At 34.0% G+C, this 15035-nt stretch overlaps 1 long non-coding RNA gene across 1 annotated transcript; it reads left to right on the top strand.

Annotated features, from left to right (window-relative positions):
* The first annotated feature begins 1085 nt into the window (after positions 1-1085).
* On the top strand, positions 1086-14695 carry LOC140438480 (uncharacterized). Its single transcript, XR_011950551.1, has 2 exons — positions 1086-1260; positions 14469-14695. It is a non-coding gene; the product is annotated as an uncharacterized lncRNA (long non-coding RNA).
* The last annotated feature ends 340 nt before the right edge of the window (positions 14696-15035 follow it).

Raw genomic sequence — 15035 nt, 5'->3', positions numbered from 1 at the left:
TCTAAGAGAAAACAGAAAAGGAATACTACCTATTTTTAACCAGTCCAAGAAGATAAAGTCAACAAAGGTCATTGGAAAAACGAAAGATGGACTAAGAATTATTAAGTAGATGGATAAGAGACCTGTGTTAATGATTTCAAGTATTCCAGTCCATACTACACAGTTTATTCCAACAGGAAAGCAGAATAGGCAAAAAAAAAGATATTGTGAAACCAAAATGTATAATTGATTGTACGTCACATGCCATAGGGGGCATGTGATGTACAGACAAAATAGATCATTACATATCTCTCGGGGCATATGACGCAAAAACTGGTATATTAAGTATTTAACCACCGCAGTCACGGTGTTAGTTACCATAGTTAGATTTATAACATTTAAATTTAGATCACTAAACCTGTTGAAATTGTTTTAGTAAATTCAAGGATTTTGGACTTTCCCGAACTTATGTTAAAAAAATCCACAAGGAAAATAATTCCTGTAGCTGGCTGTATACCACGTATAACTTATGTTAAACCTTACACTTAAAAGTGTATTATACATCATCTTTTACTTGGTTTTTTTGCTATAGGCTTGGATTTTTAGCTTTCTTGTAAAGCTCACGACAGAATTTACATCATTATTAACCCATTAATTCATTAAAAAAAAGAACATAGGTCTCAGCCTGCAAAAAATTTTAGGATCACTTCAAAGAGACATAGTAAATAAACTCAATGCAGTTCAAGTAAAAAAAGATTTAATTATACATTGGGAATGTCAATCGACCAAAACTATTAATTAACGATAAACTGTTTTATTAACTTATGAACCAAGATCTAGAATCACATCTATTAATCAAGAAAATGTACATTAAATTATTAAATATTCGCTTATAAAATTATTTTATGTAATTTAATTTATTTTTTATTAATTTTTAATTTTTATGACCGACAAATTTACTCCGGCCCACATTCTATTTACGATTTTTTGGTTCAAATTAAAAATATCAAAATATCAACATTAATATAATTTTTATCGTTACTAAAATTTTATTTATCAATTAAGAAAGTATATATATTTAATTTACATGTAGCTGCTTATTCTAAATTTATAATCTTTATTTCATTGTTATAAATTAAAAAAATTTAATTTATTGCTGCTCTTTCTAAAGTTAAAATATGAAGTTCATTTGCATATTGTTGTCCGTTGCCGTTGTGTTCATTTTTCCTTCGAAGGCTCATGTTGATAATGAAGACTTACATTGTGATTTTATGAGGAGTGGTAATTTTTTTATTTTAATATATAAGCAACAATTTAGTTTTCTTTAATTAAAGTTATCTACTCTCAAATTTTACTACAATTTGTACAACTGTGATCTCCTTAATTAAAGTTTACTCATCGTTGGTGTTTACTTCAAACTCCACTTTGAGCTATATATAACTAAACAGTCGCCATTCAGTTGCAGTATAGTCTGAAATTCCTAACTCTTTCATTAAACCGCGTACATTATGGCAAGACATAAATTCACCGTCATTACGAAAGTATTTTTTTTTTATTAGAAAAAGATGTCGCATCCACCAAAAGGTTATTAGCGACGGAACAAAATATAAATAACAAAGTTAAACACCTACAGATTATACAAAATGTTTATGGATCTAAGATAATTCACTTTATTGTCACAGGAACAGTTTTGACCCAAAGCCTGTGGTAGAGCGAGTGGATCTTGTAGCGCTGTCTTTCTTGGTCATATTTACTACAAATTGTTAAAAAGTGTTCGACTGTTAATCGGACGTTACACTGATCACATATAGGTGGATTTTTCTTTGTGAAAAAGTAGGAGTGCGTTAATCTGGTATGTCCTAGACGTAAACGCGCAACCGCAATTTGTTCTCGTCTATTGCGCGACGATGGAAACCACTGAGACACATTATTTTTGATTTTATTTAAATTGGAATTAGTTTGAGACCACTCATTTCGCCACAAACACAACACTTTTTAAAATAAGCTTTTAATGCACTGGAAACACAATTGCCTCTCGTGCAATCCTGTCAGATTCTTCATTTTCTGTTATTTCGACGTGTGAAAGAACCTCACACCTGAGAGTGAGAGAATACTGAACGATTGTCTACAGAAGAGTCACTATCTAAGTCAGAAATCTCTTTCCCTAAGTGGTTGTGTAGTTTCTTTTGAAGTTTTGTAAACTTGCTTTTTGTAGATCTATCATTTGCATATTGATAGCTGCTTTGTAAAAGATGGAGTAAACCAGCCATATCAGTTGTAAATTCTTTTACGACGCTAAAAGTGTCGGGGGAGCCTTGGACATTATCAATCAGTAAGGACAATTGGTGGAAATTTAAAACAAATGGTGGGGTATGATTATCAATGAAATTTTCAAGAGTTTTCCGTGTAGATTGGACTTTAGATGAGCGTGGTTTTTTTGGTTTAGAGAGTTTGGGTTTTGCAAACAGATTTTCTGATCAAATTGCTGAATCTGAAGGAGGCGTGTCGATCTCACCAATACTGCGTTTTATGGAAGAACTTGCGTTTTCGCAATTGCTATTAGAGTTTTCACTTAGATGATGTGGCTTTGTTACATTTGGAAGTACTGGAGCAAACTCATTGGTAGTGACAGAAGTCGAGCTTGTAGTTTTATTTGTAAGATTGGTTGAAATGGTTGTTTCAAAAAATTGTGGTGATGTATCAGTTTTATTAGAATTTTCTGCAGTTGTATCTAATGGAAAAGGAACTAATAGATTGGAAAATATTGCTTTCGAAGTTTGTGAAAACGGTATTGCTGCTGAAGGAGGTTGATTAAAAGTGTTGCTATGAGTAGGAGTATTAGTAGTTTCTTTGTCGTGGAGATTTGTAGGTGTAGGTGATATGCTCGGATTTGATAATGGATAACTTGATGACTGCTAGGTGTTTGGTACCTTGTGTAGTATACTTGTTGAAGCTGTTTGATTTGGTACTTCATTGTTTGACTCAATATGAGTTGATTCCGTTACTGAACTGGTTTTGCATTGGGATGATATGTGTCCTGCATTTTTGCAAATAAAGCAGGTGAGTGTACCTTGTGACAAAAATATGCGGTAAGGTGTTTGGTCGAAATTTATTAGAATAGAATCTGGAATTGGTGATGTTATAGTGCTTATATAAACTTGCCTCCGAAAGCTCAATATGTGACTATATTCGGGAAGAGTCGAGCTAATTTTCAGAAATGTTATTGAGGAAATAAGCTTTAAACCGATATTCTGTAATTCTTCAACTAATACTTGATGAGGAATTGACGGGCAGACTCCAGACAAGACTAGTCTTTCTGCTGGAGAGACAAGTCTTCGTGCTGTTACAACTTCGCCGAGTACTTCTATAGAGCCATGTTGTGTCATGAAGTTATCTACTACGGTTTTGTTTGCCAAATACATGCAGATTCTATTATGAGATAATCTAGATGAAAAAATAATATTTTTTTAATATACATATCGATAATCCTGCAGTTTAGCATTATCGATACAACTAAATACAATTGCTTGGTTCTTACTCGGAAAAGAATGTGAAGCGGCTGAAGCATAACTGTTTGTGATATTCGAACGTTGATTTACTGGACTGGTTAGATCGGAAGGTGTGTTTACATTGTGTGAAGTCATTTTAAGCTGCGGTGGCGAAGGCCTTACTCCGACTCTGGTAAGTGAAAAACCAATCGCATGCTACTATAAGCTACTTATAGCAGCTAACCTCACAAAATGATTGTACGGTGGTGTATATTTATTATTTGACGTTTTCTTTTCACAATAATAAAATAATAATTACGTATAGATGACTTACGTAGTAGTATCTAGTAGATAAACACTTTAATTTTAAAAAACTCACGAAAGTATTGTAAAATCACACTTTCTGTCGATCGAAAATAGAATAGTTTAGCACCCTTTTTAAACAGGTGTTTCTTGCACAGTCTTGATGCTGTGAAGCTTTCTTGTATAGTCTTAATTGTCGTACTTAATAATTTAACTCTTGCTAATTAAATTTCTTAGAAACAAAATCTTTTTTGGTTTCAAAATATTTATCGTTGGGATAACTTGGATTTTTACCAGACTCCATTTTCCCGTATTTCTAAATAGGGTAATTAATAAAAAACTGGCAATGGTAACTGGCAAACAGCTGAGAATTAAATTAAATAAGACACTGGACGTATAGTTCATGAGACAATTTTAAACTTAGACACTATTTTACTTACATTTATTTACATTTATTTTCCTTGTTAAATCCTGACGTTTGTACTGTTCAAAAGTAACAATCATTTGAATGATTTTTTGGACTGTTTCCGATTCATTTTCTTCTAATGCCTATTCGTTTCGGATGTTGGCGACCATTACGGCAATTTGTATTTTTCAAACTGCTGCTCAGAAAAGATTTGTGGTTGTTATGTTGAACCACGTTTGTAGATACTTCAACCAGGAAATATTTTGCCTTCATGGTCTTCGTTTTTCTTTTTCTTGTCATTCAACTCATATCTTTCGCTGTTTTTGGCTGTTTTTATTGTGGTTAACATCCCTTTTTCTTTGTGAAATCTTAATTTCTCTATCCTACATTTTATTTCTAGAGAATGGTCCTAATTTTCATTGACATTCGTACCAAGTAGGTGTGTTTTTACTCTTTCTATTGGTTGACCATTCACAATAATTCTTTTAATTTGCTCTTCCTTCTTAGAGATCATCATACATTTTGTTTTCTTAATGTTCAGTAAAAGTCTATATCTCTGACTCACTTCTGTGATTCATTACCTCTTGGAGGGCTTTATAACTGTCAGCTAATACTACCATGTCATCCGTGTATCTGATGTTATTGACACATTTTCCGTCAATTCAAATCCATCTTTTAGTTGTGATATTGCTTTTTACACTTCATTTGATGTGATTGGTAAGTAGTCATTACATATCTAGGAAGGAGGTTGTTCGGACCTATCATCATCAAAAAGTTTTTGTATGTATTCGGTCCATATGCATATTTCTTGATTTTTGTCTGTGGTGATGTTTCCTGTTCACCTTGCAGTTTGCTAGCTGTGTTGGATTTTTGAAGACCATTTACTTGTTTTACCTTTTTATCCGGTTCTTATAGTTATATTATATTATATATATATATATATTCGACACTATAGTTTTTGCCGATAATCTGAATGACTTACAGATATTAACAAATCGCATAACAGAAGTCAGCAACAAATACAGACTAGCTCTTAATATAAAGAAAACCAAATTTATGACAATTAGTAAAAAACCAATACTAAACGCTCAATTTACAATCAACCAACACAATATCGAAAGAATCGAGCAATATACATATCTAGGCACCAATTTAAATAGCCAATGGGACTCAACAGAAATTAAACAGCGAATAATAAAAGCAAAAGCAGCATTCGTTAGAATAAGAACCATTTTCAACAGTCGAGACATATCATTAAAAACAAAATGCCGTCTATTGAACTGCTACATATTCACAGTTCTGCTCTACGGAATTAAAGCATGGACACTGACTGTTGCATCTATGAATCGGCTCGAAGCTTTCGAAATGTGGTGTTATAGGCGCATCTTACGTATATCCTGGATTGACAGAGTTACTAATGTGGAGGTCCTGCGTAGAATGGGGAAAGAATGTGAAATTCTCATGACCGTCAAAACTAGAAAGTTGGAATATCTAGGACATGTAATGAGAAATCAAGAACGTTACGGCCTTCTCCAGCTGATTCTCCAAGGGAAGGTAAATAGTAAGGACCGGGAAAAAGACGCATTTCCTGGCTTCAAAATTTACGAAAGTGGTTTAACACGACTACCACTAAACTGTTCCGCGCTGCAATAAACAAAGTAAAGATAGCCGTGATGATCGCCAACATCCAGAACGGATAGGCACTTTAAGAAGAAGATCCGGTTCTTATTTGTCTCTGAATATTTTTGAACATTCTTTTGTTATTCTTTAATTTTCTTTTTTCTTTTATAAGTTGCAGTATATTGTCATTCATCCAACTTTTCCTCTTCTCTTTATTTTCTACTAGATGTTCTTCTCCGATCTTGTTAAAGGTTTCACATATATTCCAAATCATGGGTGTAAACTCGGTTCGCTATTCCCAGTCCGAACTGTCTAGTGAATTTAGTAATTATTTTTTTGCGAAGTTAGTTACTTTTTGACAACTAAAAGTGGCTGGAAATTACTATACAACCAAGCACACGTACTCATAGCCAATATTAATAGTAAACAAACTAAATAGTAAATAAAATAGAACTTTGCGAATTACCGACAATCAATATTTATTTATCTACACCATATAATAAATAGTTATGTTAAATTATATATACAACTATTACAACTAAAATATATTTTTTAAATATATACTACCCACAATTTAATGGGTTTAGTATACACTTCCACTATTTAGAATAATTCTCCTTTTTTTTTTAAAGAAAGAAGTCTGCAATAGTAGCATACTTGAGCTATTAATGCTGAGAAGTAGGAATTGTTGTGTTGTAGGTTTCCGACAATGAATCTGTCAAAATGTGCCCGAGCCAAGTGGATGGAGTTTATCAAATAGAATTTTATAACGTGTCCTCTTGGTCCATATTTATACATTCTCAATGCACTGCTTACACTTTTTATGAGAAACACATGATTTAGCTATGAATTGGCGATTTTAAGAATGAAGCAAAAAAGACCAGCTGAGTATTAAGACGGTTAATAATATTTTTGCCAAATCATATCGAATACGATGTTGGTTAAGTATATATTAATTCGATTGGCAAACATTCGTGACGTAAAGGAACTATGTTTATGATCAATAGTGTCTTTAGGTAATCGATTAAGTTATGATTTACAGTTACATAAATTAATAATTAGAGGCATTTGAACTGTGGATGTATCGCAGAATCCTGAGAATATCATGGACCGAGAGAACCACAAATGTCGAGGTCTTGAGAAGAATGAATAAAGAAAAGGAATTCATATTTACTATCAAAAAACGAAAACTGCAATACTTGGGACACATTACAAGAGGCGAAAGATATGAACTGCTTCGAATAATTATGCAAGGGAAAATAACAGGAAATAGGTATATAAGAAGAAGATGAAACTCCTGGCTAAAGAATCTACGGGAATGGTATAGCTGTAGCAGCAACGAATTGTTTCGGTCAGCAGTTTCGAAAATACGTATAGCCCTGATGATCGCCAACCTTCGAAACGAAGATGGCACTTGAAGAAGAAGAAATTAATTATATGTAATAATAATATATATCTTATTTTTTAAGGTCACTAGGGGTTGATATATATTGGAATCAAACAGCAAATGTGAAGGTTGAGGGTAGGCTAACAGAAGAAATTCAAATCCGTCGAGGAGTCCGGCAGGGATGCATCTTGTCGCCACTTTTATTTAATCTGTATAGTGAAGCTATTTCTGAACAAGCACTCGAGGAAGAAGATCTTGGTCTGATAATAAATGGTGAGACAAACAACAATATAAGTTATGCTAACGATACGGTTCTCCTAACGGAACGCTAGTAGAACTACAACATCTCGTTCAAAGTCTCAATATATACTGTAACAGTTACGGCTTGAAAATTAATTTGAAACAAACTAAATTTATGGCAATCACGAAATCAAAGAACATCAGAGCTAATCTTGTAATAGATAATACAACGATTGAGCGTGTGTCCTGTTATAAATATCTAGGTGCTTGGATCACAGACGATACTGATCAAACAAAAGAGATTAGATGTAGAATAGAAATCGCTAGATCAGTCTTTAATAGAATGCGCAAATTTTTTTGCAATCGTGATATCAATATAAAGTTACGAATACGAATGCTGCGGTGTTATGTCTTTTATACCCTGTTGTATGGAGTAGAGGCTTGGACACTAAAACAGTTGACCACAAAAAACATCGAAGCTTTCGAGATGTGGTACTATAGGCGCATTCTCAGAATATCATGGATGGACTGCGTCACTAACACGCAAGTGCTCCAAACTTTAGACAAAAGATGCGAAATTCTAAATGAGATAAAAACTAGACAGATGGAATACTTGGGGCACATTGTGAGAGGTGAAAAGTACGAACTTTTAAGAAATATCATGGAGGGCAAAATTAAGGGCAAAAGAAGTGTGGGAAGAAGAAAAATATCGTGGCTTCGTAATCTACGTGAATGGTTCGGGTGTAGTTCGATTGAACTTTTTAGGCGCGCTGCTAACAAAGTCGCAGTGGCCATGATGATTTCCAATCTCCGCTAGGAGTGGCACGAGAAGAAGAAGAAGGGGTTGATGTCACTTTATGGAAGTATATCACTTAGTTCGTTTTAAAAAATTTTTAGAGTGTCATGAGAAATTGCAAGTTATTAGGAATTGTTAGAAATCCATTGGATGTATTGCCTTGTACTAAAAAGTTGACAAATTTGGCTAATAGTTGGAGAGCATGTTGTACATTGGACAGTGTACCTTAGTCACAACAAACTTTTCAGTATTTTTGTACGCTTGATTGTTTGATAATCAATTGGCAACGCTGCTTAAATGTCTTTTTACAAAGTCTTGCATAGTGATAGCCCGTCAAACTCAACCTATTAAGACTTCAAGAAATTTTTATATTTTTCTGTTAAAAAGTAAGTTTTTTGGATAATATTAAAGTCATGCAATAAATCTATAAGTTTGGCTTTGTGAAAAAATTAGTATCCCGAAGACCAGACCATTTAATCAACTTGCAATCGTTTGAAGGTTAGGATGCTGTAAGCTACATTTTTAAGGATATTGCAACTTTTATAAAATTAAGTAAGGTAGATGTACTTCGGGCACAATACACTAGCTGTACCCAGGACATGTCTTAGGTACAACTTGGTGATTTATTTGATATTTGGATTTATTATTGGATATTTGTAAAACATGTTTCAAAATCCGTTGTCAAACGTTCATATTTATTTTGTATTTTTTTAATCATTTCAGGCTCCAGAAAATATGCCACACAGTAATTAATACATAAAACAAACTTCGCTCGATGAGAAACAGTTGCGTCAGGTCGTTCAGTTGTTGAAAGAAAAGAAAATGTCTATTTGCGATATCTAAACCTTGTAATAATAGTAGAACATCCTAAGGCGCTATTTTAAACATTGTTTTATGATAGGAAAGAAAACTAGTACCTTACACGATAATTTAATGCAACAGACAGCATTTACAGATGAAGAAGAGCTCATGCTGTGTGATTTACAATATGAATTAACCCTTAAAAACGTTTAGATTGTGACCTCAGTTTGCAAATCATTATAATCAAAAGTATCCGGAAATATGTGATGAGCACAAGATGGCCGGAGATTACTGATTACATATTTTTCGCAAAAGTCATCAACGACTTAGTTTGCGAAAGCCAGTAGACACAAATTAAGCTCGTTCGACTGCTTTTAATAAAACCTATGTAGTAGCCTGCGGTATTTACGAACTATAAGGCTGCATTGTTAAAGTGTTTTGACATTTTACCTTCCACTTTATGGAAAATTAATAAAACCGGACTCTCCACTGTAAACGTTTTACCAGAAATCTTACGATCTAAAGGCGTTACACAAATCGGTTCAATGACAAGTGCTGAGCGAGATTCTACGGTCTTTGTGATCTGTGCTATTATTGATGATGGAGGTTTCATATCCCCTTTGCTAATATTTACACTTTATAAAACACGTAAGGCCTTTTACTGACTCACCGTGTATTGTGCTTATGGACAATCATAAGAGTCACATCAGTGTGCCTGTTATAAATTTATCCAAGCGAAGCAATAATATTTTAGTGACATTTACAAGCCTCAAGCTACAGCCTCTACACAAAGAAGCGTTTGAACGATTAAAACAATATTATAGCACTGGAACAGATGAAATAATGATTACTCTAGGATATGCGGTTAAAAAAATAATAATTAACAATGGAGCTTTATTAGTTGGGAAAGCTTTTACTCCCAATAACATTATGCAAGGATTTAACAATAAAATTATGCAAGGATTTAAAGCTACGGGAATTTATCCAGTTAACGAAAGAAAACATTTTAGACGACTCGGACTATTTATAAACACAGCTCACTAATTCTTTATATGATGTTACTTTTGATAAAACGAAGGCACAAATACAGCCGCTTATTCTGACATTTTATATTAATTAGCTGCAGAGGCTAAGATTTCGTCTTATTTAATTGCAGAAGCTGATATTTCATCTCAATGAGCCCCAAATTAGGTAATAAATAAACGAAACAGGTCCAAAATCACAGCAACTGAAATGGAGTTCATGAGAAGACGCTGCAGAGTGACAAAAATGGATCGCATCAGAAATGAGGAGATAAAACGAAGAATGGTAGTAGAACAAGACATACTCAGCTACATCGAAGAAAAATGTTTAATTTGGTATGGACATGTGAGAAGAACAGATCATACAAGGTGGATAGCAAAAATTTTGGATTGGAGCCCAATAGGAAGGAGGAAAAGAGATAGACCCCGAAGATCATGGAGGGATGAAGTGGACGAGGCCATGGAAAGACGAGACCTTAGAGATGGAGAATGGCAGAATAGAAAGGACTGGAGACGTAGGCTGAAAGAAGGAACGCAGCGATAGCTGTAAAAATCCTTATATAGATAGAGTCCCAAAAGCCGATACTTCATCCACTTTTGTTGTTAGACCAAATATGATTAGACCTTATCTAAAAGCTTCTTCTTCTTGTTCAGTGCCTTATCCGGTCCGGATGTTGGCGATCATAAGGCTATCATGGTTTTGTTGACTGCTCCGTCAATCAGCTCCGCTGAGGTCATTGTCGGAGGTTTTTTAACTACGAGCTACGACAACGTCCTGATCTTCTTCTGCCAAATACTTTATCCTGCGAATTAAAGAATTCGATATTTTTCTTCGTTTCGAATCAGGTGGTCGAGGTACTCAAGCTTACGTTGTTTCACTAAATTAAGTACTCTTTTTCTTTTGTCATGCGCTGTAGGACCTCAACGTTGGTGACATAGTCCGCATACGATATTTTTAGTATACCCCTGTAGATCTACATATTGAAGGCTTCAATCCGCTTTTCTGTGGCTTGCGTCAGTGTCCAGGCTTCAACTCCATATAGTAACACTGGAAGCATGTATCACCTTACTATCCGCATCTTGGTTCCCAAACTGGGATCACTGCAGAACAGCAAAGATCTCAACTTAATAATTGTAGACCGTGCCATTTCAAGTTTGGATTTAATCTCTTGAGCGTGTCCCATTGTGAGTTGAGGGTAGTTCCGAGGTAAGTGAATCTGTTGATTCTCTGGATCTCTTCGCTACCTAACATTAGTGTCCCGGGATCTACATTTGCACGGCTGACAACCATGCATTGAGTTTTCTTAATATTAAGGTCTAGTCCATATGTTACGCTTACAGTTCTCACTCGGCACTTGTAAGGCTTGTAGATCGTTTGGTTGCTAGTAGCACAGTGTCGTCGGTGTAGCGAATATTATTGATGTATTCTCCGTTCACTCGAATTCCCATCTCTAGGTTTGTGAGGGCTTCAGTAAAAATTTCCTCAGAGTATATATTAAAAAGAAAATCCACAATAAAAATAATTCCTGCAGCTGGCTGTATACCACGTATAACAAAAAGAGGTTAATCTTTGTATGTGGGTATATTTTATTTTATAAAAACCCTTAAAAGGGCAACATTAAAAACACGAACGTTTTCGGAACAACTGTTCCATCATCAGGTTAAAATACAGGTTACCATGCCTGAGCCACCAAAATATTTGGGTAAAAACCCTTTAAAATGTAATGTGTTACCAAAGATTGTACATGATGTTGATAATATTATATGATGTTTAATATTTTAATTAAATTTTACTTCAGGTAACATACACCCATGCTTAAGTGAGTTCCAGTGTCCGGAGAGTAAACCTCTTAAAACGGACTTCAGCTGGTAACTGACCAGTTACCTAATTAAAGATTAACCTCTTTTTTTATATTAAAAAGAGTCGGCGAGAGCACACAGCCTTGCCTTACTCCTCGCATGATCTTCACTTAGTCGGTCAGCTGGCCTTCAACCTTGACTTGAGCACGCTGGTCCCAGTATAAATTTGTGATGATCCGAATGTCCTTCTCATCTAATCCTACTGTTTCTAGGGCGGCGACCACCTTCTGGTGCTGAAAACGGTCAAATGCCTTGGCGTAGTCAATAAAACAAATATAGACATTACAACTGTTATCGCGGCATCTCTGAAGCAAGACTTGTAAGGTGAAAAGTGCTTCACGTGTACCCATGGAATTGCGGAATACAAATTGCATCTCACCAATATTTTCTTCACATTTTTTTTAAATTCTGGCATGTATGATTTAAAGAAAAATCTTAAGTACGTGTCTCATAAGGCTGATAGTTCGTAAATCTTCGCATGTTTCCGCAGATTGTTTTTTTGGTAGTATTACAAATGTTGACAATAGCCTTTCCTCTGGAATATTACCTGTATCGTATATGGCGTTAAACAGTTCATTTAACTCTTTCGTGCTTACTTCACTTCACCTTAATAAGTCCAACGGCTATTTCATCCGGACCTCTGGCCTTACCATTCTTAGACTATTTTAAAGCTACTTTCACCTGGCTTTCTAGTATTGACGGCCCTGTCATGCAATTTATTTTTGGAAGGTTACTTGGTAGTATCAGAAAAGTTCTTCGATGTACATTTTCCAGGTCACCAACTTCTCCTTAACTGTCGTCGCCAGGTTCCCGTCTTTGTTTATGACGAGGTGTGTATTTGTTCTCTTGTATTGACCAGTGGCTTTTTGAATCTATTGGTGGATATTTGTATGATTGTGTTTTACTTGGAGCTCTTCGACTAGTTAACATTTTTCTTGCCTCCATGTCTTCTTGGCTCTTCGCATTTCTTTTTTAATTGTTTGGTTGATTTCTTGGTATCTCGCATCCCTGTTTTTTATTACTCTCCTTTGATCCATCATCTGCAAAATGTCATCAGTCATCCATTCTTTATTTTTTACGCTTGTGTTCTTTCCCAGATGTTCTTTCCCTCATTTAGCGTTACGTCTTTGATATAACTCCATTTTTGTTCTACACTCTGTTCTTGTTATTTAGCCGTTTCTAGTTTTTCTCTCATTACATCTCTTACATTCCGACGAACTACGGAGTCTTTTGTAGTATCATAAACCAGGTTCTGTTTAGGTTTACTTTTGATGATTTTCTTTAGCTTAAGTTCTATTTGGCCAACTAATGGGTTGTGGTCCAATGAGACATCTGCTCCTGGATAGGTCTTCGCCGAAGTCAAGTTGTTCTTGAATCTTTTGTTAATGAGAATAAAGTCTATCTGGTTTCTGGTGATATTGTCCTTAAAGCTGGAAAAACAATGATGGAAGGAGAAGACAAAAAGGAAAGTCGTGTATTTTAACAGACACCCCAGGAGAAAAATAAATGTTAAAGTTTCGCAACAAAATGCATCTGAAGGCAAAAACAAGAAGAAGTCCGTCAGAAGAAAAGATTCTTACTCTTCTGTAGAAGATGATAATTTTTCGTTACAACAATCAGATATGTCTAAAGTCTCTTTTGAAATTTATGATTATAAAATTGAAAACCAAAACAGTAATTTAGAAGTTTCAAAATTTCAGTGGGATAATTTCGTTATTTTTATTTACGAAAATAATTATTTTTCTGGAAAAATGGTTGATATAATAGAATAAGAATCTTTTGAAAAACATATCAAACATTGAAAATGGCCTGAGAGGAAAGATCGAAACTTATACTCAGTATACGATATTGAACGTAAAATTGGACATACAAAAAACATTCGTTGCTTTAGGGAAGTTTATGAAGTTCCAGAGATGTTAAGTTTTATAAAATTAGTTTAAATTACATTTTGTTTTTATTAATATGTATAAAAGATTTATTTTATATCATCAGCTTCGTTTCGCTTTGTGTTTATTGTTCATAAAAGATAGATCAAGTAAAATATACTTTTATATTTATCGTATACTGTGTCTAGGTACAACAGTACAGGTACAACGTCCTTCTGTTTAAAATACAATACCCATATTGTACATTGAACAATTTGTCACTCTCTTTTGAAGTGACCTATTTTTTGTAAATATAAATATTTTAGGCATAAAACAAAAATTATATTGTTATGTCACAGTCCAATATTTCTCTTCATATCCCTTCAGAAGTGATGTTGCTTAATTAGTTGTAGCAACTTCCTAAACTTCAATTTAGTAAAACAGTATCCGAGAAATTACGTTCTCACCAAAAACCAATAAATTTTTTGCTCCATTCATTGTATCCATTTCTTGAGTCGCTATATATACCTTATCAAATGTAACTATAACCTCTATAAAACACAAACAGGAACAGTGAAACAGCAAACAATGTTTACTCGTTTAAATAGCCACTCGTAGTATATTATAATAATGGTATTTAAAATTTAGAATCTATTTGAAATTTTTAGATCTAGTGTAAATAACTTTGTTTTTTGTTACAGACTGCTATTTACCTCCACACATAAAACCTTGCTTGCCAATTGATCCACTCTATCGTCTTGTGTGGGCATGGGACATGGCGAATAATACTTGTATACAAAAAATTCATGATCGTACATGTCTATATACCAGAAATTTATTTAGAAGATATACTGAATGTATCGACACAGCAGAACCAGTTTGTGGAAGTCTATAATTGTGATTTAGCTAAAATAAATCTTAACCATTAGTGTGATTCCTTGTTCTTTAATTCCGAGAAAAATGGTGATTGGGATATGACAATTTATTTATTTTTCTATTTCATATACCAAACTTAATAACCAAAATTAGAAATAACATAAAATTTATTATTCAAAACAGTTTTCTCACAAAATTATTTATACAGTGTATCCGTAAAGGATGGACTAAATTAGATATTTCATAAAAAAAAATTCAAAATACGTCGATTTTTAAGTTTAATGTTCTACATTTTAGAATAAAACTTCATTATACAAGGTGACACACATTGAAGTGATGACGTCATCGGCTCCTTTTTTAAATATAACACCCTAATTCCACTTCAAAAAAGT

Source organism: Diabrotica undecimpunctata, chromosome 4, assembly GCF_040954645.1.
Source record: "Diabrotica undecimpunctata isolate CICGRU chromosome 4, icDiaUnde3, whole genome shotgun sequence".
Taxonomy (NCBI): Eukaryota; Metazoa; Arthropoda; class Insecta; order Coleoptera; family Chrysomelidae; genus Diabrotica; species Diabrotica undecimpunctata.
This window is presented reverse-complemented; position numbering and strand designations above follow the sequence as displayed.